At 33.4% G+C, this 26,157-nt stretch overlaps 1 protein-coding gene across 1 annotated transcript in view; it reads left to right on the forward strand.

Annotated features, from left to right (window-relative positions):
* Window positions 1-285: 285 nt before the first annotated feature.
* Window positions 286-26,157, forward strand: part of LOC149419517 (uncharacterized) — a 35,205-nt gene continuing 9,333 nt past the window's right edge. Inside the window, exon 1 of the mRNA XM_089637866.1 lies at window positions 286-828. The gene's annotated coding sequence lies outside the window, so the exon portion shown is untranslated. The remainder of the gene's footprint in view (window positions 829-26,157) is intronic.

Raw genomic sequence — 26,157 nt, forward strand, 5'->3', positions numbered from 1 at the left:
ATTAAAAAAAAAAATTGTATTCATCTCATCTTACAAAAGATAAGAAATTTTCAGCTTTTAACCTTTCTAGAAGTTTCTCAACGTTCTGAAAGCTCTCTTTGTGCTTGTAGCTTTACCCCGTATGTTGTAAAGGCGCGCGCCGATCTACCCAGTCGCTAGAGGCAGCCGCCTCCAGTTTCCTCCAGTCCTCTTCCACATACACCTACCAGTCAGCAGTCAGTCCGCAGCGAGAGTTAGTCGGGAACGGACGTGTCGACCCTCGCTCTCATCAACCCACAACACAACACAACACTGGCTGGCGATGGCACCCACACTGCTGTCATGAACTGAACCCCGTACCATCAAATAGAAAATAATATCTTCATCAGATAGAACCGCCAGAGATCGGGATCGACTTGTTGATTGGACTTTGAAAGCTTTTCCCGCTCGCCGACAGCCTCCATCTTAAATTGTTTACACCGCATCACGGATTTAAAAGTGGTCCTCGGTTATCCTAAAGACATTCTGAGAAGCTTTCTTCATTGTTCGACTCGTGGTGTATCTTCTTGTGATTATGGAAAACTTTCAAGTACAAACATGAAAGTATTTTCGGCGTCGGTTCATCTTTAACGCAACTCTAGACCAAACCTGCGAACTTTCTTTATACATTTTGGAAAAAAAAATCAAGTTTTATTGGCTGTGTCGTGATTTTACTGACTTTCATGTGATATATTGCATAGATTCTTAGTGTGTTGGAAAATTAATCGATAATTCAAGTGAAGTTTTGGAGAGCAGAGTTCGAAGGTTTTTCCAGAAGATTTCTTCGTCTAATTGACATAAAAAACTCAGGTAAATATTACATTACTTAATTATCTGCTTAGATGAAATGTTTTCCATGTATGGCTGACTGTATCTTCCTTCTCGAATTGATTTATCTGTGTCTGAAACACGTAAACAAAGAAAATTGATTTCCGTACTAACCCATAACTGGTAAACAACTGTGAGTCATTAGATTTATGCTTTTGTATGGTTCATAATTCTTTTGAAAGGAGCGTGAAACACGAAAGCAATAATATAATGTGATGACTATTACAGATAAATACTAATCTTACCTTTTACCCTAATGTTGTCTGAATCCAAATAACAGGTTTCAAAGCAAACATTTTCACTAAAGCGTAAGATGAATGGATTTAAATGAAAAACAATACACCATGTATACCATTTTCAGACTCCTTAATCGATCTGGGCAGTACAGATATCAACAGGCGTTTCTTAAAAGCCGCAACTAATTTTCTTCTGAGAATATAAATTTAAAATATCTAACACAGAATCATTTGGGTCTTTAATTAGATAATTATAAGTATAATTTCCATTACAGACTAAAGAACAGCTTTTAGTAAATACGTAGACTGATTTAATCTTCATAATAAAGAAACAACTGTTTTTATGGCGCTTTTTTGACTATCCGATATTTCTAAAAAACCACATATTCCAGCTATGAGTTATAGAGCTTTCAAAAGTCCAAGTGCTGTCGAAAATAAGCCAAAGCGCTTCGTTATTTTTTCAGTTTTTAATTCAATTGAAAGCATTTTCAAGAAAGTAGAAAAAATGTCTATTAAAAAAAAACTTAAACATATTATTGTGGTTTTATGTCTCAAGTGTCCAAAACTCATTGTTTTAATCAATCTCTCGATTATTTTCTTCATGACTGTCAGTGGGAGGGTTATCAAGTGCCTTATAACCCGCGTCACAGATACCAGCCATATGAGTACTAATTACATTAATGTTTAATGTATGCACTTGCAATATGTGCATTCGATTTATATCTTCTTTATTATTGCATTTAACTGCAAATCGGCTGCACTTGAACTCAAGAATCAAATAATACGAACGGTTTATGTGGCCAGTGGCCGGGAGTTTTCTTCGAGGAATGCCTCTCCACACGCGGGATGACGCAATTAAATGTTAACTTGGATAATTATTGGATTGGATATATTCAGTTTTAGCCTCCATTTCTTGGATAATTATTGGATTGGATATATTCAGTTTCAGCCTCCATTTCTTGGATTGGATATATTCTGTTTTGGCCTCCATTTCTTGGATAATTATTGGATTGGCTTCATTCAGTTTTGGCCTCCATTTCTTGGATTGGATATATTCAGTTTTGACCTCCATTTCTTGGATAATTATTGGATTGGATATATTCAGTTTTGACCTCCGTTTCTTGGATAATTATTGGATTGGATATATTCAGTTTTGGCCTCCATTTCTTGGATAATTATTGGATTGGATATATTCAGTTTTGGCCTCCATTTCTTAGATAGTTATTAGATTGGATATATTCTGTTTTGGCCTCCATTTCTTGAATAATTATTGGTTTTGGCCTCCGTTTCTTGATACACGTAGAAAAATTAATATTGCTGATTTATTAAAAATCCCTTCAGATAAATCGTAATCAGTAAAACCTATCATAATTGATAGGTTTCTGTTTTATTTTAGTAAAATAGGGATTTATTATCACGGTGTCTCAATAAATTGTCAATATTTTACGCCAGTAAGTTTTCTTTGTATAGCTGATCCTGAACTCGAGTTAAGTCATGTTTAATTTATCGCATTTATAATGCTATGTTGACATTTATGTTTTGTGGTTAAAAATGTTTTATTTTTTGTGGTGGTTCTGACGTGCAGCAAAACATTAAGAACGGGTTGTTTCACAAAATTTGAACAATTCATCAAATTTCATAGTTAATTTTTTGTTGAAGTTTTTTGAAGGTTGTATTCAAGTTCCGTTAATATTTCAGTTTTTTTAAACAACTGGCCAGTTATGCTATAATAACAGAACATGAATAGAATCATCACAGGACTTAAAAATCTACTCTGAAATTTGATGAATTGTTCAAATTTTTTGATTCAATCCATCCTAAAAGTTTGCGCACATACACGGGGTGTTAGTTGTAGCAGGATTGGTACACAGAGTTAATAATCGTTTCCAAATAAACTGGTCCATATAAAATGGCCTTCAGGTGTACATGGCTAACTGATACCGTCTTCACGGATATTTATTAAGGTTATTCTTACGCTTGCTTTAGGAGGTGATAATGTGCCAAGGAGTTTAAAAAAACGTTTTTTAAAAGATGAAAACCAAAAATCGGAGGTGTTATATTAAAAGATATCAAATCAAAAACAAACTTTTTAATACACCACTTTATTTAATTCTATAGACAGCTGACTGAGTTTCGCTTAACTCAAGATTCATCAGCGTTTAATATTAAGTTCAATAAAGTGATGTATTGAAATGTGGGTTTTTAGTTTAATATAAAATATTGTTTGTATATTTATCAACACAATAATAAATTATTTCATACGAGTACTCAAGTACTGAGTACACACTTAAATTTCTTAGGAACAGTCATCAATAGTTTACAGTTCATAGGAACAGATGAGTCACCAGTAAAACATATGTCACTTTGTTAATACACGTCATAGTCTAAAAGCGTTCTATGAAAATTTCAAAAGTACATTCATTACCCTATAGATAACTTGACATTATCATCAGGGAGTGGAACTCAACTACTCATCATCGTCCTGAAAGACTATTATTCAGTGTGGAAACGTTACTCGAAATGGCTTTAGCCTTATTTGCTTGCTGATAATATCTGAATTTCTTTGGCCTCCTCACACCATACCTCGTACTACTGTCTCCGAGAATCGTGTGCTGTAGTGCTTAGAGTTGAAAATATTGAATAAATATATGGGGGAATTAAAATATCATAGACAATATGTAAGTAAACACAGTTGGTCCGACACTTGGTTGGAAAAGTTACACAGCGCGGTAGAAACTGTTCGCCTTAAAATTAAAGTTTAGACTTATCGAAATGTGCGAAAGTGTTACGAAACTATACAAATGCATTTTCATTTATCTGCCTTTAAAAAAATGAACAAGCCTCTTATTCCAATAAGGAATTTTAAATGTTTTTTTACTCTCGAAAAAATTACGCTAAGAAGGGCATTTTTATTATAATTTTTTGTTAAAGAATAAATTTCCTTCAACTATTTGAAATGTGCTATTTTTGATTTTCCACCAAAACGACGAGTTTTTTTATTAGTGATTCTATTTAATGTGAATAACGCACATGAGTCCCAACTGCTCTCAATTGTCTGAAACCAATGAGATTATAGCATCCCTAATTGGGGTGTGTTGAGAGGCTGAAAGTATTGAAAAGAAGAAGATGTTGGGGTGAGGAAGGTGTAGAAATATCTGGCTATTCAGATCTGGAAATCAAATACGGCCAAAGCCATTTTTAATCAACCTTTCAATTCTGAATGGTAGTTTTACATCAGGACGATACTTTCTAAGTATAGGTATCTTTCACTCCGGAACGTGCCGTAAATATACAATATATTATTTTCAATTAAGTAAATTGTGAGAAAACACAAATTTATCAAAAAAAAATACTTGCTCACGCCGCGATATGAACCCGCGACCTCCGCGCTTACTAATTGAGAGCCTTACCCTTCGACAACGCAAGCAAAGAATACGTCACACTGGTCGACGCCGGTGACATCCGTCGTACCAACCAGTAGCGTTTACTACGTCATAATGACGTCATGGTCAGATGGAAAGGTTTCGGAATCAGCGATTTAAATTACACATTTTAGTATTATGATTAGAATCAGAAAAATAAATGGTATTCATGGACTGTGAAAATACCCCATTAAATGTAAATCTAGTCGATTATAGCGCATCAGATAAATCTAGAGAGACTGTTACTCAACTGTATATTTCTTTTGTGTATTTTTTTCGATAGCTTGCTAGCAAATGGCTTCGTGAATTGCTTACCAAATTGTGGCTAAGAACTCCTTTGTGAGTAAAATACCCTCTTACTCAGTGAGCACTGCAGATGTCATTTTACTTTCACCCTCCTGGAAATAAGGGTATAATTTATTTTCGATTTCATCATCTGCACGTGACAGGGTAAATAATACTTTTTCGCGAAGGAACTGAAAGGAAAACCGTGGAAACACAGAGAAGATTCTGTGAATTAACGGAATTTTGAAAAAAATACTATTTTAAACCGAATTTTTTAGCCAGTTACGATTATTACACTTTTAGAGTATAGAAGGAAGATCCGCAAATGAGCGATAGAGTCATTTCTGTTCGAAAATGGATTTTAATGCTGAAGTGAATTTGTTATTAGATGAAAATTGTTGTGGAGTATGAGGTTAGTGTGAAAATTGTGGTGATCTCAACTGCACCAACTTGTGGTGGACTGGTTTCTCTTTGTTATACCTTTGAGTGATACTTCTGGTAAAGATTTAGTGGATGAGCTTGATGGGTAGAAGATAATAGTAAAGTGTAGGTACAAGTTATATTTCAAGGAAGGTTACTGATAAAAAGACAATACGAAAGCAGACATACCCTTTTATACATCGGTACGATAGACGAATGTCGCTTCCGTGCATTTAGATATACGTTCAATACAATTAATTTTTTATGAAAAAATACCAAACTTTGTTTAGACCAATACTTAATACAAATTTTCAACATATTTCCAAATCAATTTCTTCATCAGATGTAAAGAAAAGGTACAAATAAGTTTTTGAGTTTCAATATTTCCTAGAAAACTTCTTCACATGAACCTGTACCGAGATTTTGAATTATCTATGAAACTACCCTGGAATTAATTCTAAAAAATCATTTTGAAAATATTGGGTTAGATAAGCTAGATAAGGTTAGATAAGCTGAGATAAACTTGAGTATCATTTGAAGGCCTCCATGGTCTAGGGGTAAGTTCCTCGATTACGGATCCGGAGGTCACGGGTTCGAATCTCGTTGTGACTAGTAAATGTTATATAATCAAATACTTGTTATTTTACATTAGTTTAATTAATATAAAATGATGTACAGTATAAATCCTTGCGGCGGTAAGTTCCAGAGTGGTAGATACTCTCAGTATCGCCCTGATGAAAGACCAACGTTGCTTGAAATGGCTTTACAATAAAAATGATTAGAATCTGAGAATAGCCAGGCTCACAACATCCCAATTTAGAAAGCCATAGTCTCACGGGCTCTAGTTAGCAGGGATCAGTTTAAACCGCACAAAAGTCACAACTGGTTCCAACCTTCTGGAGCCAGTGAGACTTTGGCATCCCCAATCGGGTAACGTTGTGAGACTGAAGGTTCGGAAGAAGATGGGATAGAGGAAGGTGGGGAACTTCCTAGCCATGGCACATCTTTTCACAAAACAACGAAAACAAACTTTATATTATTTTTAATTAGTAAATTGTAAATAAAACTAATAAATAAAATAAAATTTACTTGCGCATTACTCGCGGTTATAACATATTTATTTTTTTTAATCCGGAATCATTTTGATTATTTTACCTAACCAAAACTTTTTTCAAAATGATTCTGAAGTACTTCGTAATAACCGTTAGTCCTCTAATTAATGATTTTCAATCAAGGCCACTCGAGTGTTATGTCATGAAGGCTTTTTGGAGAACACTTGGCGGTCAGACGGGCGCCGCGACGCCGTTTTTCCCAAGTACCCCTCGATGCCCGTAGTCCTCACACCATCACAATCTAACGTCCAAAGTCTAAAGCGGCAACTGTTATCCGCCGCGCGTAATCTGAAAGGCTTTGTTTGGGCGTGAGATCAAAGGAAATTGATTCCACTAGGGAAACTAACCCTATAAACAAACCCCCGAAAGCCTCTTCAGGCTGCCGATTTGAATGTCTATTCTACCGGTTCGTGTCAGGTAATCGATTAATGAATGTCTATGTGGAATATGAAAATTCTATGGTTGAATAATATTACCATAACACGGTTTTATGCAAAGTCAAAATGATTATTCATTTCGTTCCAGCAATTATTTTGATATATATTAAAAGTAAACACAATGTGTATCTTCACTTCTGGCATTATAATGAGGCTCTTTGAGATTTCAGAAACCTTTTTTGATTTATGTTCATTTTCGTAAGTAAATTAATTTAGGGTCTCACTATTATGTGGTGTGGGAAAGGCAGGTAGCAAAAGATATTCAAGAACCAGACTACAGATTCGCAGCTTCACAGTATGAACCTTTTCCATTTACTTTTTGTCTTCTTTGGCGATGTATTCTAGTAGGCATTCAATATAGCATGAACCAACAATTTTCAGATATGTTCAATTTAAGTATATAAGTATATAAACTATAAATTGCATATTCCTGTAGAAAACATTGATTATAACTACTTACTAGATAAATTGTCCTTATTAAAACTTTCTGAAAGAAGAATAAACACAGATTTAATAGTACTACATAAAATACTTCATTACAAAATTGACTGTCCTGAGTTACTCCAATTAATCAGCATCCACATACCCAAAAGATCTTGCCGAAACTTACTACCCTTTTATTTTTACAACACAAGGACACTGTCTTATCAAAATTCCCCAATTCCAAGACTTCACGGTCTCGGAAATAAATACTCTGAACTGGGAGATATATTTCATCTTAAAAATAATCAATATAAATATTGTTTATTTCAATTCTTTTATAGATCGAGACACAAATAGACATCTATAATTTCCGCAATATATATATTTTTATTTTGAATATCTATTTATGTGAGACTTCTTATCATTTTTACTAATGTATCTTATTTTATTATATGCTTTTGTTGTAACATTTAATATTTTTTCTTTTTTCGTTGTATTATGTTTCCTTTATTGTTTTAATTTTGTAGAATCTATAATAACTGTGATACTCTACTATTAAACTTTGTGGTGTGTAAAAGCCCATTAGGGCGTGTAATAATAATAAATAAATAAATAAATAATTTTCGTGTTAGACAAATTTATACAAAAACAATTTTTACTCGTCGCAACCTGTAAAAACAAAGTTTTTTTTGCTATAGTACATCCAAGTATTTTAAAAATTTATTTACTGGGGATTGCACCTTCCTCACCAGGGACTGACTAAAATGAGTAAACCGAGCTATTACTTAAGCCAAATCCTAATTGAATGGTACCGCGATTTATTTAGTATATTTAATGTAAATATTTATAGGTAATGCATTAATTATGTCAGTTTGGTGATCAATTGCATCTAATAACACTGAGTGTTACACAGATTCACTTAGTTGACGGTTCTGCCATCGTCGTCACTATTGATTTCCATGCGCCGACTAGGAAAAGAAGATAAAATGTAACATTCTTTTGCAATACATACACAACCAACTATCAGACACTCTCACTAACCAATAGTATGATCTGTGCAACAAGTTTAGGGGTACTATTGATATATGTATTGACTCCATTTATAGAACCAAGCGTATTCTATCCCAGCATTTTGTAGAATCTTACAAATTATAGTAGCGTTGGTAATTTAGTTTTAGTGAGTTGTTCGAGTTCCTATATTATTTTATGTTACTGTTTCACCTTTTACTATTTTTGTTTCATAATCAGTTTGTCAGTTTACTGTTAAATCAAGCATTAATTTTTTTAAATTTTATAATTTTCGACAGCTCACTATTATATTCTGTTCTTAAAATCCATGTGAAAGCACGGCTGGGCGTAAAGCCAAATAAAATAAAATATCATTCAGCGAAATGCCTGTGTGTGTGCGTGTATGTGCATAAGTGCCCCCAAAAGTTGACAGAACGCATTGCCATCAACAATGAGTCTGTCTGCCGAGTTTCAGCTCGATCGGATATCGAAAAGTGAATTATTCATTTCATTAATTTATTTATTCATTCATTCAAGAAAACAAAATCGATTTTCAAATAGATGTATTTAAAAGGAAACACCAAGGACAATTTCTCTAATTCAATTATTGTTACCCATCACGATATCAACCTGATTTAATTCTGTCAAATATTTTTCCTTTGAACTTGTCAAAAAATGTACCTATTTTTAAAATATTCGTAAATTTTGACACAATATATGCCTAGTGAGAGATGCACGGAAAAAATTGTAAACCCAACCCATTTAGACGCACCTAATAAACCTAGAATAAATGAAGAACAAACAAATAAATGTATGAAAAATAACACAGGTCTGCAAAATGACATTTTTAAATTTTTTTTAAATGGTAATGGTTGAATTATATGTATTTTGGTATGCTGAATTCGAGAATGCCATCCATTTCGACCCATCTCGTAAGGATTTTCCGCAAAGTGGAAATTAAAATATAGGCAAAACCCGCCTTACACTACTTCTGTAGGGAATGTTCAAAAGAAAAAAATCATAAAATTATACAAATTTAATTAATTTTAAGTCATAATATATTTTATTTACATTATATACAATTGTAAATCTTTATAAAATCTGCTTTTTTAGTTTGGAAGCTTAGTTTTGTGCTTTTTCGTTTGTGGGACGTTGTATTTTCCCTGTGCAGCATCAAGCAGTAGTCGCCCATCATATTTGTATCCCATCGACCTTGATACCTTCTCTCCATTTCCTCGATATCTTGGTGAAACCTCTTACCTCTTACCCCAAAATGAAGTTTTAAACTCATTGAGCATCTCAGATTTTTAAAATTGAACAACATATTTTCTACGATATTTTCAAAGTCCGGGTCCTTCTGATTCCATAGAAACTTCGTAACTACATCTTTAAAAGAATTCCATGCTGACCTCTCAACATCGTGCATCACATTTTCAAAGTTGTTATCTTTCATCAGCTTACGAATGTCAGGACCAACAAAAACTCCCTCCTTCAGCTTTGCTTCAGACAGACCAGGAAACTTGCTTGAAAGATATTTAAATGTCTCGCCATCTTTTGGCAATGCCTTCACAAACTGCTTCATCATCTCAAGTTTGATATGGAGCGGTGGTAGAAGAACCTTTTTAGGATCAACCAAAGATTCAAGAAAGTGAAGAAGTGCACGTTTTTCTCTCAGACCTTCAATGTTCTTTTCGGCCACACTTTCTGGTTTCATTGTTTAGCTTTGGCACGACTATCCCATTCACAAAGAAAACAGGGAAATTTTGTGTAACTACCTTGCTGTCCAAGTATCATAGAAATTACTTTAAGATCCCCACACACTGTCCACTCGAATTCCTTGTAATTCAACTTATCCAAGATCAATGCCAAGTTACCATAAGTTTCCTTCAAATGCACTGAGTGACCAACGGGTATTGATGGAAAATCCCAATATATATGATACAAAGCTGACTAATTTTATCGTCATGAGTTACTAAATGTTTTTTTTCAGTCTATAAAACTTAATATTATCTTATTATTAATAATAAATAGTTGTAAATAATAAAAATATATATATTTCGGCAATAAACCCCGTTTTGCGCCTTAAGATAGGCAATCCCACAGTATTTTGCGTTTTGCGGAAAAACCTTACGTGATGGAATTTTTTTAATAATTTTGCCGAATTCAGCAATTAAAAATACATGGGAATTACCTCTTATTTCAAAGAAAAAAAAACGTTGCAGACCTGTGTAATCAATAAACTACCCGCTAAACACAAGTGCTCTATAATGAGTGCATACACCAATGACGTATATAGATAGAGTCAGCTTTGGCGTATGGGCCACGCATATCGGATCATTGTCCGATGTCAGATATCTCGGGCATCAGACATTTAAAAAGCAAAGTTTAGTTTGAAAGTGCCAAGCACAGCGATAAATTCACAATGCTGACTTGCACGGTGAGATATTGTACAAGTCGTACTGTAACATATGGAGAAAGCAATGGTTAAACCTTTCATCGGTAAGTAGGGTTTTACCATAATCAGTAGTCGTGTATATTGACGTATAAATGGTAAAAACTCGTGGAGCATTTGCGCGGCGGGGCGCGGCTGCCGGTCACCTTCGACTCGTCCGTTGAGACCGTTCGCGGTCGGAAGGATTCGGGCGACATCAACAGCCGCCACACCCGATTCCTACTTCCCGCGCAGGAACAATATTTCACACTGATATTGAAAGAATTGTTGACTCTATTTATTTATAATTCTTTACTACTTCTTTTAGCCTGTACCACAGAATTCAATCAGTTTTCTATTTAGGTAACACGACAAGAAAACATGTGAGAATTTACCGTGGACTCCCAATACCTCTCAACTAATTTTTTTTTTACTATGTAAACGTCATTTTATAGCAGTTAATTAAATTTAACATCTGCTAACATATCGCAAATATACTTTCAATTCCACGTATAAAATTAATATGAATGCGAATATTTATTCAAAATAGTGATTATGTTTATGCCCTGTATATTTCACATTAATGTGGATGAAATATGTACGTAAAAGCAAATCTAACTCATTACAATATTGGTAGCATTTACTAGTATTGCATGGTGCTAGCCACGGGCATCTTCTGCATTGAATTTCTATATTACCAATAGAAAACTTTTATTTATTGATTACTGTTGTACTAAACTGTTGTGTATATCAAATATTTGGAAAATACCGTATGGGCTTAGAATATATAAATAAGTAACCATGCATAAAATTCATTAAAATGTATGAAAGCAAACCGAGCTTCACAACTCGTGCCGCTAGGAGGGGCTAATGAAGCATACTGCCGTCAGAATGTATGGAAAATGTCAGATGTTGGAGATATTATAACTATTTTATAGTATTTAGTCAAAATTCATTAATATTTTAAGATTCTTATGAAAATATTCACGAATCATAATTTCAATTGAAATCGCCCAGTTTACACTAACATATTTTTTTAATGTAACAGTGTATTCGAAGCTTACAGAGTAACTTCATCATTGCTTTCAACACGAAAGTGTCATTTGAAAATTTCCATTGCATTTGTTTGTATTTTGTGTCGGAAGTTTCCGAGTCATGAAGTGTTATTTCCATTGTTCCCAAGTTATAATAATTGTAAAACAGCTTCACAAGAGAAACTTCGACTGTTCAGTATTTAAGCGACCATAGCGGAGTGTGCACAATGTAAGGTCGGGTAAATAAAGTCAGAAGTGATTAGTCACTAATGAAACGATTATTTTTATTTTTTTATTGGAATAACTTTAATTTTTGAAGGTTATACCGATCAATGTAATATATCATTGGAGAAGAAGATAATACTATTAAATCTAAACGATAAATGAAACAGAATAAGACACAGAAAAAATAAAATAAATAAATAAAAATCAAATAAGTTTATCCGAGACACTATCTAGGTTAAAAACCAATTATTTAGAACTTAATAGAACGTAATAATTCAAAAAGATAGCTGACAAAAATATGGGAAAAATAGTTAGTTTGTTCAATTCCGAATTTAAAATATGAGATTAAAATCTTAATTTAAAATGTGAAAATTACGTATAATAGGTACTTAAGAATAGTCGAGTGGTTAAAGATGTTGTCCTGGTAAGACAGATATCTTGGGTTCGATTCCTAGATTGATTCTTTTTAATTCGATTTTTTTGATCTATGTATTTTTTGTTTGATACAGCATTAGAATTCAACTATCCGGAGCCAGTAGAACTATGGCTAATTTTTTCAATTTTAGACAATTCTTACAATTTCAACTACAGCTTTAGTCAATAAATGATATCGTCATAATGATATTAAATAACTTGTTTATTTGTATGTCCTGGTGTGCTTGAAAATGGGTTTCATAAAAAGAGAAACCATTAATTTATTAATATTTATATTTTTGAAACTGACAATTCATGGTGGAATTACATTATAATATATTATAATAAAACAAATATGAAATTTTGTTCCACTTTAATTTTATTGACCGTAACCGGTTTCAGCTCGTTAGAGCCATCTTCAGACTGGTACAAATTATTCTTAGTCTACGGTTTATATTCATAACATATGGGGGAGGGAACAAAATTGAAGTGAGCAATATTGAAGTGAGCTACAAACCCAAGGTAATTAGCCTACTGGAAATACCAGAATAATTAGAAATTCGACAGTTTCAAACGACTTAGTAACAAATGTAATTAATATAATTGATTAAAAACCCTTGTAGACCACCCCTCTCCCTCCCCCATATGTTATGTATATAAACCGTAGACTAAGAATAATTTGTACCAGTCTGAAGATGGCTCTAACGAGCTGAAACCGGTTACGGTCAATAAAATTAAAGTGGAAAAAAATTTCATATTTGTTTTATTATAATATATTATAATGTAATTCCACCATGAATTGTCAGTTTCAAAAATATAAATATTAATAAATTAATGGTTTCTCTTTTTATGAAACCCATTTTCAAGCACACCAGGACATACAAATAAACAAGTTATTTAATATCATTATGACGTAAAATAATATATACATGAGAATGTATGAATGCGAATAAAACAAAGTGTGTGCGCTTAGACTTAGTTGTGTGGTGATCTGTCTCCTCTTCCTACCTCTGCGTAGATACCTTCCCACCCACGCTGTTGCGTGATGGTTAGGTAGTCAGTTAAAGTAGTTAGGGCTATTGTATAAGTATGATCAGATTCTTAGTACGGACAAAATAATTGATCAACGTTAAAGATATGATTTGCACTTGAAAATCAAATGCGTATTTCTTTTCTCAAAAATATACTTGGATGCAAAAAACAAAACTTTATTTATGCCGAAACTCTTATGCGCGTGGCATAAAGAAACGGAAATTTGCCTCAAGTTGGAATACAAAATATTTGATTGTACAAAAGAAACATTGTCTTCCAAATGGTATAATTAAAATTCTGAAACTTCGGTTCTACATAATGTTTTTCTTTTCTATGTGAATAAGGAAACAATTACTACCCTTTTCAGAATCTACGTGACAAGAATACTTGAAATAACTGGCAGACGCCATGTTGTTGTCCGGGTTTTTGTCAAGAAAAAATGTTTTATTTGAGAAATTAAATGTTTTCAGAAAATTAAAGATATGCACTGCTAAAATTATGATTTAGGAGGGACTTGCGTAATTTCAAGAACCATTTTTAAAACTAAACACGAACTAAGTTTTTATTAATGGGTCTGAAGATACGTCAGTATCATAACACCTTGTGGTTGATTTGGTCGTCCCAGCACTTGAGCGGATCGGAAAGCCATTATTATGTCCATTGGAAAAGCTTTGATCGGCTGCACCATTATCACGAATGGTGGCGGAGTTGGGACTATTTATAAGCTGAACACATGTACCAGCACCGGTAACAACAACTCTGCTCTTACATATAAGTAGGTACTCTCTGCTTCCTCATTGAATACTTACCCAGTTGCAGTGCAATTGAATTCTCTCAGGCATTCGCAGAATCAAATGCATAATTTCTGGGACCGGCACTCCAACTGAGCTATTCCACCTGCGTTGCATCCTATACTTTCATTTTTAATTACTAATAATAATCATCTTCAGTTATTTTGCACATTTTTTTACTACAATTTTTTGGCGAGATTGAAAATACGAATCAGACAGAATTAGAAAATAAGAGGGTTTACGATCGCAATGGGTAACTAGTCCCAGTTGTGACCATTACAAGAATTACATCTGTAAACTAAAAATACTAGTTTATTTTAAGATGGAAGACAATGGATCACTAGGCAACCTCTTCTGTTTATCACTGCGAAAATTGGTACTAAGAATGTTTTAAACGTTGTCAATAACTGTTGAAAATAACTAAATTAAAATTTTGCATGTTTATAAAAGTACTTCTAAATATGATACCTACCTTAAAACTATATATTGTTACATTTAGAGCTCTGTGACGGAGCTGAAAAAGATATAGCTTTACGTATTCAAATCAACTTGGATAAAGGCCTCCTCTTAATATTTTCGTCCGCCATGAAACAATCCCTAGCAAGGAAACTGAAAAATACATACAATTCCTCTATCCCATCAATATTTTCTGCTGCTCTCTTCAATCTTACTTAATCTATCTTTGTCCCAATTGGAGACGCCATAGTCCCACTTGCTCCGGGCATTATTGGCAGTCTGTGGACTTTTTAATCAATGCAAAACAATAGCGATCCCTGAAAAAGATATAGAGAAAAAAAACTAGAAGTTTACGAAATCTGGTTTTGCGCACACTGAAAATTCTAAGAAAAATCGTTGAGATTGTCCAAAGACGTGGAAATTGAAAACACATTAAAAAACGCAAACAGTGCGAGAGTTTTCATTACACTGTTCACTTAAAAATATATTGCACTGCATTTAACAAAATGAACAATGGGATTAATAAAAAAATAAAAATAAAACGGGAGGAATTTGCAAAATATAAGTGAAACGTAATACAATTGTAAATATGTTAAAGTGCATCAAAATTATAAATTTCACGATGCAGTACAAACACAAATTAGAGAGGTAAGTAATGTAATGAAAACATTCAATCTTAAGTTGAGCTTACAACAACAAGAGAAAAGAACTATAAACAAAGATACACAATAATATACATATAAGCACCATCCCACAATATTATATTTAAATATTATCATTATCAAGTTGATTTCGGTGGGTGTTGTTTCTGTTTGTTGTGTGTAATTGAGAGATAATGCCACTGCGCAAACTTCTGTTAAGAGAACTGGAAAGTTCTCTCAAGTCTCTCTCTCTCGCTGTTTGTACAGCAGACTGGTTGTACTGGTTCCGTGTGGTTTTTGTAAAAGACATTGTTTTCTTGGTATCTTCTCTTTGCTTGTCCATTCAAAGTGTTTTTTATTGTGTTTGTATTTAAGTTTTATCTACAAATATATAAATACAATAAATTTTGGCGATAAACAATTAATTAATGGATGCAACAATTAGTTTAATTGAAATATTTAGTACATCTTTTCAATTGTATTCTAATTCGGTTCTAATTAACTTCACGACAACCATTGTTGCCATGGCAGATATGCAAACAGTATATTGTCACGCACTTGGACAAATTTTCACTTCGTGCTCAAGAACTGCTGCCAACGTTACTCAGTTTTGTATGCATTACTGTGGATAATTATGAAATTTCTTATATTTTTGCTTGATAGTGATTCCCTGTCGCCATCAACCGTCAATAAATAACAACAACAAAAAACTCTTTAAGAGTGAGCTCGGGATATCATAAAATGGTGATAATTCATCACATTTTTAAAAAGTTATATAAAGTCATGGAAAGTGATGAAATAAAAACTTTATTAACTGGGTTAAGTAGGTTAAGTTAGGTTAGGTTTAAATTTTTTTTTCATCGTTTCTAATGACTTTATATCACTTTTTAAAAGGGTGTTGAATTGTCACTGTGTTGAGTTATCATGGAACCCATAAAATTCACGCAACTTTTCTGTTGGAAACTAACGTCGACGTAACTATTTTCAGCTCCATCGTGAGCTATGAAGCTTTAATATTACTCAGCTGTCAGTTAACAACAATAATTGAAGGTGCTTTTTTGTTATATATTTTTTAAATGTTCAAAAGAGTAGAAAGATTTTGTAAAGGGCAGCTGAAATCTCGCACCATGTCTAGTAAACAATTGTTAAAAAATCGCATCAATCACGAACTGAATGCAGTGACTCTTAATCTATCGTTGAATCAGTGTATCACTCTGCCATTATCCTTACAAAATATGTATATATGGCTAAGATTATGAAAATAGTTTTAAAACAATATTTTATACTCGGTCTGATCTAATCCACAGTTTTTCGCTTGGATCAGACGCATTAAGACTTAAATTCTTCATGTTTTTGTTTATGCTTGATTCTGTCGTTTCACAGCCGAAACTTTAATTGGAATAAACAATGCGAGCAAACAGCATTGAAATAGCAACGATTACCAACATTTCTGTTCGACGTCTGTACTATTCTATACTAATTCCCACATCCATTATTGTTTGTACATGGCAGTGGAGCCATTGGATCAGGCATTCCATCTTGTAAAATTGGCACGGAGACTATTGAATGGTTCGATAGCAGTTGATCGAGGTCAGGAGTTCGTGTATTCATTTACATTTACACGCATTCGACTAGCGCTGATCGTGGGTTATTTTAAGCATATATTTCCAGCAGAGTTTAAAGTAGAAAACACTTCATTGTTGCGACTGCAGTTTGGTGTGGCACTGTACGCTGTACGCTTTACTGTGCGGTGCGCAAATACAAAGTTTATTGGAACCGCTTTGTCTGGCTCTCGGTTCGGGCGTATTTTATTGTACGTTTCCCACAATGCTTTTAGGATTTACTTTGACGTCTAATTTATGTATTCTACAAAGTAGGAGTTCACCTGCATATATTAACTTGTCATTTTACGCCTCATGCACGGGTTGAAAGTGTTTTCATAGACTTGAAGAGTGTTGAACCAAGTATTTTGATTAATTTCTGCTATCCCATTCGATTCGTTGGAGATACTCACAATAATTTATTAATTTTTAATACATATTTCAATGTCAGATTGTTTTCTCGGGATTGAAAAATCAAGTCGTTTTGCCTGAAAAGACCATGCTAGCTATGATTTTTGAACTGAAGTAAATTCTGTACAGATTCAACCTCCCCATTCCCTCCCTCCTTCCTCTCCACGACTTTATTCAACTTAAAACATTCCCAGAAAGGTGAGGCCGCTGTTGGAGCTGGAGATTGTCTGCACAAATCCTTTCCGTGAATCCCATCCCTAGAGTAATTCTAAGGTCCCATGGTTGCGTTGTAATAAGTTATTGACGATACTTCATGTATTTTATGTTATTAAAGTTATTAGTTTAAAAACTAATAACTGCCCTTTATGCGTACCTCTTTACGTAGATCTCTTTCCAGTTGATGGTTTGTCCCCAAAATAACAGAATCACACTATGTATTGAAAATAAAAGAGATTTGAAAATGTCAAAACAAATATCCCAATACACTTTAAAGTTTATTTCAAATATTTCAAGTTCATGCGTGTCTCAACTCAGTTATCATGATTCACGATGACCCCAAATGTGACTAAACGTAAGGTTATCTTCAATTTCTGCTAATTCGTGCAAAACACCGCTTGCTATTTTTGTCGATATATTTACTTCATTAACTGTTATGACTGTACAAAAACTTCAACTTTTGTTTTGGCCTTGAATGTTGCCTCTCCCTTAATTTAAAAACAAACGCATAGAATTACAGAAATCTTCCTAGTGAATGCTATGTAGTTTTATTGTTTAAGATTTAAAAGTGACTTAAAATTTTAAATCATCATACTCATCATCACTGGCATCCCTTTAAGAAATGCTTCAACTCTTACTGGTCTACTGAGCTGTCCTCTACCAATTTATTATACATAAGAATATTGCAGTTACCTTAAATCTTCCAATACCCCTTCGTCCTGCAAATGTTCAACCTTGTTATAAAGAATCCTGTTTAGTCGTGGGTTTTCTTACATCTTTCCCACGTATCCTTCTAGCTGAGCCGTGATAATTATGAAAAATTATATTATTAGTTATTCAAATATTTGTTAAGGTTTAAATATAATTTCAAAGTTCGCTCTCTCCAATCAATCTGTCATCCTAACTCTTGACCATCAACTTACATCATTACAAATTTTTAGAGTTGCTACCATAAGCAGACTGCTCTCTGACAAAGCACCTCAACAGGTTGTATCTTTGATAAATCACTTTATTCAGATCCCTCCATACTCCCTAAACTTCCCTAGTGTACCCACCTCTTAAACATGCATATTAACTAATCAACTAAGGTCACTATTGACTTTTAAATTTATTTAATTTTGCTTTACCTTTTGATACCGTAAAGCTTTGGCTGTCTGGGGAAAGTAAACAACGTCGTTTAATGCTTTTATAGGTAATTAGCAGATTCCTTTTAGTTCAATGGTTTTTGGCCTTTAGGCTGAAGCTTGATTAAATTCTGTTTAAATACTTAATTTCAGGAAGTTGGTTTTGATTACAAGATCTTAAGTATCTTTTTGATGCTTTCTCACTTCGGTGATCTCGTCAGGTTATCTTTTTCTTGGAATCAAGAAATGCGACGTTTTGGTGGAGATTAAAATGTATCTTATGGTTTTATTTTTGTCCCGGTTATCCTGAATTATTTTTTATTCTTAAGGAACGTAATGGAGACATACCTTCTTAATAGAAACAAATTAATTAAAAATTTATTGAAATTTTTTTTTACAAATATCAAGATTAACAGATTGACATAAGTATTTAACAAAAATAATATATAAGAATATCGTATTTATAATATTTTGTTTAAAGTTACAATAATTTTTAACAAATTAAAAGTTAGCTTTTTCAGGAGAAACAACAGTGAACTCATAAGACAAAGATTATCAAATGGTACAACTAAGTGAAATGTGTAAATGGTAAATAACGAACAAAAACTCTTTGATCATATTGAAAAATATGATCAAATTATCATAAATTGTTCAAATTATTTTTATTACTACCATTTTTTTAATAATAATCTTCCTGCTTATAACTTATAGCGATAAAACTTATATTTACATTTTGGAAAAAGCTACAAAAGCATGCCAAGAAACGTGTTTTGCTTCTAAACGTATTTGTATATTATATAGCATTTTGGATGTTTTAAGTTTATTTATCTTCGTCAGTGGAAATAATTTTTTCGGTGTTTAAGCACGGAGGTGTCGTTTCATTTGTTTAATTAGACCAAGCGATAAGCTCACGTGTCGCTCGGCGCATTAATATTCCATGAGTGACGATTTGATCGCGTAGCTTCTATTTTTAATGAAGGTAACTTGGCATTAATAGACCATCACCATTTAGTCATGGAAGTGTACCTAATTATTCGTTAATGTATTCAAAGAAAACGTATTGGCAACTAGATCTTGAAACGCCTGTAAACTCCGAATCAATAATTTAAGCGATTCTTTCAACGTGTTCAAATCATGACTCCAAAATTATTGAGCTTCAATATGGTATCATTATTGCACAGTACACAATAATATAGTGCAGTATGGAAATTAAATGACTTACCGTCTTACTGATTAGATTCTTACACTCCCGTTCGATATTGATGTGATAAACCACACGGAGAAAACTTACTGATATAAAATATTATTAATTCTTGTAAAATTATTCGTTTTCCTTTTAAAAACGGGAATGCAGGCCTTTAACGAATGAATTGACAGAGTTCCTAATAAAGTATCAGTTCAAAGCCAATGTTTTATAAGGACGGCGGAACACGTGTTCATACAAATACTGATATTGATATTGACATTCTGATATTGTCGCATTCCGTCGTGATATTTATTAGCAAAAGAACACCTGTTCTCGATATTTTCCGAATGACCAGAGATGTGCTTTATTTCAAATAAATCCATTTCAAATGGAAATGCAAAATGCAAAATGGGTATTTCCCATTTTGCATTTTAAATGCTTTTCTCAATGCATTTTCCATTTTAAATGCTTTTTTGCAACATTCTTCGTACTATCTTTTTATCATAAGCCCCAATCCATTCATTTTTTTTCATAAGCCCCAAATATCAGTCGGTCCTCAACCTCGCTATGAGAGATAATTTACATTTGTCAAGTTGCTCCCTGGTAGGAGCCCTGGCAATTGAGTGATACCATTACAAAAAATACTGAACATGGGGCCATGACGCTGTAATATTAACTGCTAAGTTTCTATGTTTTTAAGTTGGCAACATTAGTCCCGCGCAAAAATTTTGTTGTCTCATAATCTGTAGTCGTGGTGTTTTTGGATTTAACATCATGTAATATGTTTGTTCTACATTGATGTCCATTATTAAATGACAACATTGTTTAAAAATTCTATAACTATTTTAATTGTTTGACCTCAGAAACCATTTTGAATTTTCAATGCATTTTGAAAATAGGTATTTTGCATTTTGCATTTGAACTGCTTTTCTAAAAACCATTTTGCATTTTGCATTTTCAAATGGAAAAGTTTTGACCCATTTCCATTTTGCATTTCAAATGGTTTTGGGTACCCATTTTGCACATCTCTGCGAATGACTAATATTTTATAACGAAATTGGCATGCTATCAGTTTTTTGAATTACATAATTTACACCATATTTTTTAGTAAGGCAACATTTTACATTTTTTAAAAATTGAACTATTTTTATTTCTTTGATTTAACAAAGCTCTTGACTAGAGAAATAATTTGAATGCAAAGTAGGCCATTTACCGAGGGGGTTCTGTATACTTTAAAATTTTGCAGGCGGGTAGGGGTACCGAAGCCCCTGAAACCATTTATTGGAAAACTGGTCTATTGGAAAATTGGTCTCTGACCCATCGCCATGCACCACAGTGGGAGGGATATTTTCATATGTCCGTCACTCCTGGAAACACTGATCCCTAGATTCCTACAAAACTCTCATACATTTTACCTTCACAGACGTTCCTCTCCTTCCTTTCCTTAAAAAGACCCTCCACACTTCTTCTTCTTCTCCTTCTTCGATGGCGCTACAGCCCATATCGAGCTTTGGCCTCCTGCAACAGTCGCCTCCAACTCCTCCTGTCCTCAGCGGCTGACTTCCAGTTTGTCACCTGGAGAAGCTGTGCTGCATCCCCTCTTACCTCATCTTCCCACCTCAGTCTGGTTCTTCCCACTTTTCTCTTTCCACCTGGGTGACCAGTCAGAATTCTTTTTGGGACGCGTGTATCCGGCATTCTCTGTACATGCCCAGCCCATCTCAGCCTGAGGAGTCTCATGTGTGCAGAGATGCTAGGGGCCTTATATACACGGTGTCCGGAAACTCGTAGTACAAGCGGGAAACTGGAGAATCTACACCACATGGGGAACCCAAAAAAACATAAAGTTTTTTGATTTGAGCATTTTCAAAAAAAAAAAAAAACCAAAAAAAAATATTTTTCGGCTATTTTAGGGTTAAAGTTTTTTCTGGTGTTTAGGGTTGAATAACAGATGTTTTAACCCTGCAGAGCAGAAATATTTTATGATTACACCGGGTTAAATGAAGGGTGATTTCAAAATAATGCTTCAAATCCGAGTTTCTTCATTTGTTTTACTTTCAAATAGTTTTAATTAGTTGGGTACTTTGATCTTCAGTAATAATTTATAAGAAAATCAACTTCAAACTCGATAACGAAATCTCAAATAAAAAAAAAATATACTACAAAATCGACTCCAAATGTGATGTAGATTCACCAGTTTCCCGCTTGTACTACGAGTTTCCGGACACCCTGTATATCGTACAATTCTATATTGTGCCGGATACGCCACTGTTCGCCCTCTTTCACGGGACACGAAAGACCCTCCACACAGCATCCCCAAAGATGGCACTGGACCTGACAGTAATTATTTTAATTCTCCAGGGTCTCCTGTGTGGAGTTAAAAAAAAAACAATAGACGACCTGCTTTCAAAAACAACATAAATAGGTGACACCAACAACCTGTTTCAATTTATTGCAATAACTTTTGAAGGTTAAACACAATGCAATATTTATCTTTTAAGGAGAATATAACACTAATAAATCTGAATGAAACATGAAACAGAAAAAGACACAGAAAAAAAGGTAACGGTCGCAATGGAGATCGAACCCAGAACCTCTGTATTGCCGAACAATGTTTTAATAATTTAGCTATTGATATCTGAATATTTTCCTTCATTTTTGTCGATTTCTTATTTCAATTTTAAGAATTATCTATATTATCCTAAACAATTCCCTTATTTTGGCTGCCATCTTTGTATGATATCTATATAATAACAACGCAAAAAATCTAAATAACAACACAAAAAATTCTGACAAAAATTATCTTTAAAAAAACCATTACTACCCAATAATGTGACTTTTGTAGTGATGGAGAATTTAGACAGCTGAGGAATTGAGCTCACGACGCCTGGGTGGAACCAGATGCGATATCAACTCAGTCATTGACCAGTAATTTATGTTATTTTTTTATAACGATAAATAAGTGTTTATAGGACAAGGTTTTTTTATGCATAGCACAAAGGACAACAAATTATTATAAGCAATAATTAGTCTCCTGAAATATCCATACAAATTGAAAAATTTAATACAAACCTTGTCTTATAAATCTTTATCATTATAAAAAAATAAAAATATTTTACAAGTCAAAATATTTCCCCAACAAATGTAGATATAATAATGTCTCGACGCCATCTAGTGGGAAATTTAGTACTAACAAAGCTTTCCTACAAAAATAAAGTTGGATGTTTTCAGGTGAAAAAATATAATAAGCAGTAATTGTCGATTGAAGTACTAGTACATATTAAATTATTTGGAGTGTTGGAAATAAGCCGACATAGCTCAGTGGTCCAGAGCACCTTACCGGACATCAGAAGGTGCGGGTTCAATTCCCGTCGGCGGCATTTAATTTTACTCGGGAGATATTTTCAATTTTTGTGGATATTTCAGGAAACTAATTATTGCTTATAAATAATTTGTTAGTAATTTACGTATTGTTTTGGTAAAAAGTGCTGCCAAATTTTAGATTTCTCCCATCACGCAAATTCCTCGCTGAATCTACCACAGATCTTCCATTTTCGCTTCTCTGGAAAGTGGGGGTGATGTTGTAAAATATTATGTAGGTATGATTGCTTCCACATGGGTTGGTCACGGTTATGGTTTCAATTTCTCACACATTTTTCGATGATCTATATTTTCAAAAATCACCGACAGTCGAATAAATAAAATTTTGTATTTATTAATACTTCTTTGCTCTCTGAATTTTTTCTCTATTTTTTGCACATAACTAAAGCTATTTAATTGAGGAAATTTATTCCCCGTGTAACCGCTATTTTGATGTTTCTAGTTAATTTGAAATATCTTTAATGTCACGAACTTAAAGCGATTTCCCTAGGTGCTCATATCGAAATAGTACCATTAAATTACTGTTTTTAATATACAGGTTGTTCGGGGGTAAAGTACGTTAACTTCAGAGGGTGATTCCACATGATTTTATAAGTAAAAAAGAAATATAACTTTTTTAGAAATTTAAATATTTAAAGGTAAAACAGTTGAATTGTTTGTATGGGAAAATAAATATTCGAATTTTAAAAAAAGTTATGTCTTTTTTACTTCTACCATCATGCCGAATCGCTTTCCGAAGTTAGCACACTCTACCCCCGGACACCCTGTATATTAACCTTACACGGAGGAGGTCCTGGGGAAAATGACTTCCCTCAGGGGCTATAACATCTTTTGAGATGCGGTGCGAAGGGTCTTTTTTAGGGAAAGGAAGGAGAGGATGATCTGGAAAGGCAAAAAGTGTGAGGGTTGGGTGGGAATCTAGATATCAGTGTGTCTAGAAGTGACCGACATATGAATATATCCCTCCCACTGCAGCGCAAGGCGATGGGTCGAGATACCAATCGAAGAAGTAAAAGGGTCTCCCCAAACTAGCCTCTCCCGATCTGGCACTCCACGCAGTTGGTGGGCAGACGCATCCTGAACGCACATCACCCGAGCAAACCAACCATTTGGGGCAAACCATTCACCGACGGCAGAGGTGTTGGTTATCCAATAAATGGTCCCCGGGACAGCGGTGGTACTCTCGATATTGGGTTTCTAGTTACCACCACGGTCAGTGTTGCCAATATACGCGTGTGATTAATGACCATATTTATTATTCAACGCCGGACCAATCCGCTAAATAATAATACATATAACCACGCTAGTTACCTGTTTTATAGACTATAACTTATTAACGATCAAATAAACGTTCTGAATCGAATTATGTGACTCACAAATGAGGATTAGATACGCTTATATTTGGGGAGATCTTGCATCGTTTAGCGAGCTTGACGTGGGTGAATTTCGCAAATTATTTTAATGTATTTATTTATTTTATATTATTGAAACAAACAGTACATTGTTTACAGATGAAACAATTTAAGATATTAAATATTTCAAAATGGGTACCTACTACGATATGTTCCCTTGTAATGTCTTATATGTGGTATGTATCCTTTAGTAATTACCGGGTGATATGTGTATGTGTAGTGTATCGGTGTGTGTATGTGTACGCGCATTGAAGTTTATATTATTGACATGGTGCTACTTTTAAATTTAGGCATTGATTCGGAAAAAAGGTCGATGTTAGAGTTTATACAAATATTACTGAATGTTTGAAGAGCACAGTTAATTGGGGAATTAGATTCTGCGTTTGTCTTGTAATTGAGTCAAGAGTGTGGATTAGAACTGTATGTCATGTACGTCTTAAAGGTTTGATTTTATTGATCAAATTACAATACTTATATTTTTTTAAGATTATTCAAGAAAAAAAAACAGTCATTTATATATTAAGCATAAACAACAATTATTTACAATATTAGACCAATAATGTTCCATTAATTCTAATCGTTGATTCAATATTAGCACCTATACATTAAATTTATAAATGACAAATATAAAGAATAAACATTATAAGAAATTACAAAATGTTATAAAAACATGTATTTTCAAATGTATGCACCGAGTGCAAAATATAATAAAGCTCGGTAAAAAAAAGTTATTGTTTCGATTTTCACAATCTACTGTGGCCGGCGCGGATTTGATTTTTATGCAAATCTACAGTTTTATTTCAATATAGATGATTTTTTTTCACACTTGACCTCCAAACAAGTGGAAGAAGATATCTAAAAACCACCCCATCTCCTTTTCCACACCCTTTAAAACAGATCTTTGATACTTCTTGATGCAATTTTGTGCACTTAACGTTCATAATAAGAGGAAATTTACTGTCTACATCTGATTCATAAAAACTATATGTAAAGCCGGTGACCGGATAAATCATCAAAATGATAACTCAGCACATCTTTAAAAAGTTATATAAAGTCATGGAAAGTGATGAAACAAAAAAATTATTAACTGGGTTTAGTAGGTTAGGTTAGGTTTAATTTTTTTTTCATCGTTTCTAATGACTTTATATCCCTCTTTGAAGGTGTGTTGAATTGTCACTGTGTTGAGTTATCATGGAACCATCTGCTAACCTTTTCAGACCTGAATTAAAACTATGATAGAACAAATTTGATGATTGATAACAATAATAATTGATAGATTTATATGATTTTTTTTGGTTTAATACTTTCATTTGAAAGGACTTTAAGTCTAAACGTTTTTCACATAAAATTACAAATCATACACTATATAAATAAATGTAACATTTTGGTATCTACTCAATATTTTCAAAAAATATTATAATAAACAATAAAAACATATCTTCAAAACTAAACTTCAAAAAATCGAATTTTCTCAATTAAAAATATAAAAATGGCTAAATGGTAGCTAAAATTGATGAAAAAAAATATTTTTCATCAGATTGAATCAAAGCCATTATTTCAGGAATTGAAAAAAGGAAAACTAGCAGTTTTATTCGCTAGAGCTAGGGAGGAAA

Source organism: Hesperophylax consimilis, chromosome 12, assembly GCF_061612785.1.
Source record: "Hesperophylax consimilis isolate HC1 chromosome 12, BYU_Hcon_1.0, whole genome shotgun sequence".
Lineage (NCBI taxonomy): Eukaryota > Metazoa > Arthropoda > Insecta > Trichoptera > Limnephilidae > Hesperophylax > Hesperophylax consimilis.